At 43.6% G+C, this 3403-nt stretch overlaps 1 pseudogene; it reads left to right on the plus strand.

Moving 5' to 3' along the window:
- The first annotated feature begins 558 nt into the window (after positions 1 to 558).
- On the plus strand, positions 559 to 1687 carry LOC107708704 (RNA-directed DNA polymerase from mobile element jockey-like; annotated as a pseudogene).
- The last annotated feature ends 1716 nt before the right edge of the window (positions 1688 to 3403 follow it).

Raw genomic sequence — 3403 nt, forward strand, 5'->3', positions numbered from 1 at the left:
TCTCCGAGACGCTGTGTACAAAATAGCAATCACAGCCTAAGGGAAGAAGGTGAGTAAGAATGCCGATTAGTACGAGGCCAGGAAATGGAGCCCGTGACTGAGGCGAAGAGGAAGGTCCTTCTGGCTTACAAGGTGTCGCCCTGCCCTAGTACACTGGAAGCACTCAGGAGAAATGACCAGCAAACCGCCCGCCACTTAGCCAACACATATTGGCTAAACCTCTGCAGCAACATACAGACAGCTGCCGATACAGGAGATGCAAGGGACATGTATGAAGGCTTAAAGAAGGCGATAGGCCCCAAAACCACCAAGATTGCTCCAATCAAGTCCAGGACAGGCAAAGTCATCACAGATCAAGAGAAGCAGTTGCAGCGCTGGCTTGGGCACGAACTGTATACAACATTGTCACTGATACCGCCTTGGACGCCATCCCAGATCTGCCAGTCATGGAAGAGCTGGACACTCCACCTACCCTGGAAGAGCTCAGTAAAGCCATTGACTGCCTCGCTTGTGGGAAGGCCCCCGGGAGTGACGGCATCCCACCAGAAGCCTTGAAAAATGGCAAAACGGCGCTGCTTCAGCCCCTGCACAAACCGCTTTGCCTATGCTGGGGTCAGGGCCCATATCCCCCAGGATATGTTTGATGCTATCGTCACTGTGTACAAGAACAAAGGAGATTGCAGCGATTGCAACAACTACCGGGGCATCTCCCTCCTCAATATTGTTGGCAAGGCATTCACCCGTGTCACCCTGGTGCGCCTGCATATTCTAGCCTCCCGCATCTACCCAGAGTCCCAGTGTGGCTTCAGATCCGGCCGGTCAACTGTAGACATGATCTTCTCACTACGCCAGCTGCAGGAGAAGTGTCGAGAGCAGCAGATGCCACTCTACATTGCTTTCATTGACTTTACGAAGGCATTCGATCTGGTTAGCAGAAGCGGTCTATTCAGGCTTCTGCAGAAGATCGGCTGCCCCCCACAACTGCTGGCTGTCATCACCGTTTCATGATAACATGCGCAGCACGGTTTGTTTCAATGGCGCAACATCTGAGTCCTTCCTCATCAGTAGCGGACTCAAACAAGGTTCTGTCCTCGCGCCGACGCTCTTCGGCATCTTCTTCTCCATGCTCCTCCAGTACGCCTTTAAGGACTGCAGCGAGAGAGTTTATATCCACATCAGGGCTGACCGCAAGCTATTCAACATCGCTTGTCTCCGTGCCAAGACTAAAGTCACAGAGGTACTCATCCGCGAGATGCTTTTTGCCGATGACGCAGCCTTGACATCCCATACCGAAGATGGCCTGCAGCAGCTTGTCAGTCGCTTCTCCTATGCCTGCAAGGAGTTTGGACTGACTATCAGCCTTAAGAAAACCAACATCATGGCCCAGGAAAAAGACTCCCCTCCAACCATCGCCATTGATGGGTACAACCTAAAAGTTGTTGAGAACTTCACCTACCTCGGGTCTACCATCTCCAGCTCTCTTTCCATCGATGTGGAGATAAACGGCAGGATCGCCAAGGCAGCAGTGGTCATGGCCAGACTGAACCAGAGGGTCTGGAACAACACCAACCTCACAGTGAAGACCAAGTTGCCCGTCTACAAGGCCTATGCAGCACACTCCTCTATAGTAGTGAGACATGGACCACTCATGCGAGGCATGAGAAGAAACTCAACAGCTTTCATCTGAGGTGCCTGCGGCGTATTCTGTGCATCCTGTGGCAGGACAAAGTGCCTAACACAGAGGTTCTGGAATGCGCCGGCATATGAAGCATGTCTGCCATACTTAGTGAGAAGCGACTTCGTTGGCTCGGCCACGTCAGGAGAATGGGCCCTGGCCACATACCCAGGGACCTATTGTATGGCGAACTGGCAGAAGGAAGGAAAAGCAACTGCAGCCTCAGCTGGCATCATCATCGTTCATCTGCAGAAAATGCAGCAGAGATTGCCATTCAGGAATTGGGCTCGCGAAGGTGCAGATAGATGGAATTTCATAAAATTGGAAGCCACACCATCGTCTCCTGAAGACGGAAGGATGCCGATGCTGATATATATATATATATATATATATAAATACTGTATGTATATATGTACTTTATGTATGTATGTATGTATATCTATCTATCTATCTATATATATATATTTGGACACTGGCACAATTTTCATAAATTCGGCTCTGTATGCAGCCAGACTAGAACTAAAAATAAAACAATCAAGATTAAATTGAAGTGTAGGGGTTCAAGGGGTTGAACAAAAAATATATTAAAACATAAAATGCTTAGGAATTACAATCATTTGTATACACAGTCCCCCCATTTTCAGGGGGTCAAATGTAATTGGACAAATAAATATAATCACGTAAGTGATTTTCACCATTTACAGGGGGTAGTCGATGATTTAATTGCCATCCGAATCCAGAATGTCAGTGTTTATCTCTTACCACCCCTGTAAAAATCCCTGGCCGAATTACCTACTGTTTTTGACAAACACCAAGGTTGTGTGGTAATTTAATTACCATCCGAATCCACATCTCTGAGTTTACGAGACAAAATCGATTCAAAATTCAGTGTTTAAACCCTTTTTGAGCACTCCCGAACACCGAACAGTAACTGTTGTACTTCGGTGTAATTTGCATACATATTTATTTCTGAAATGCTGGAAAGTATTTAAAAGAACAATACTTCATAACGGCTCCACCACAGCGACTGGGAGCAGAAAAAAGAAGAAAAGCATGTAAACATTCAAAATGGTCTTTATTATGGCAGCAGCAGGTATGCAACACAATTTTAAAATGTGTATTATAAACAGATATATAAATAACTATATTGCGTATAATTATATACAACTATAGCACGTCTATTGTCCTATTTTTAAAAAGGAGATTTAAATAATCAAATAATAAATAGGATTATATATTATAAAATATGCTTGGAATAATAAGAATACATTTTACATAATAAGAATTTTTAACCTCATCCGTCCCTCCTGAACCTATAACAAAAGTATCCCTTGCGGGTCAAAATGACCCGAAGGCCAAAAATTACACTTTTTTTATTTTTGGTCCAGAAAGCTTATATTGGTCCATTTTTATATATTTTTTCCCCTATTTTTTTTATGTAGGTTTTATTTATTATTTTTTGGTGATTTTTATTTTATTCACATTAAATTCTGGATATTTTTATGAAAATTAGCATATTTTTATACATTTTTTCACAAAAAAAAAACAAAACAAAGAAAGACACAATTTCTGCATATTTATACTTTAAACATGACATTCCATTAGGACCTAGGTCACCGAGTGTCTCTGATGCCATCTGGTAGGGAAAAGCCAAAAAAGTAAAACTACACCAACTTGAGGCTTCATTAAGCTTTCAGATATATCTCAAGGCTTTCAGATCTTTCAGAT

This window comes from Sinocyclocheilus rhinocerous, unplaced genomic scaffold (genome assembly GCF_001515625.1).
Source record: "Sinocyclocheilus rhinocerous isolate Xijiao unplaced genomic scaffold, SAMN03320098_v1.1 scaffold54, whole genome shotgun sequence".
Lineage (NCBI taxonomy): Eukaryota > Metazoa > Chordata > Actinopteri > Cypriniformes > Cyprinidae > Sinocyclocheilus > Sinocyclocheilus rhinocerous.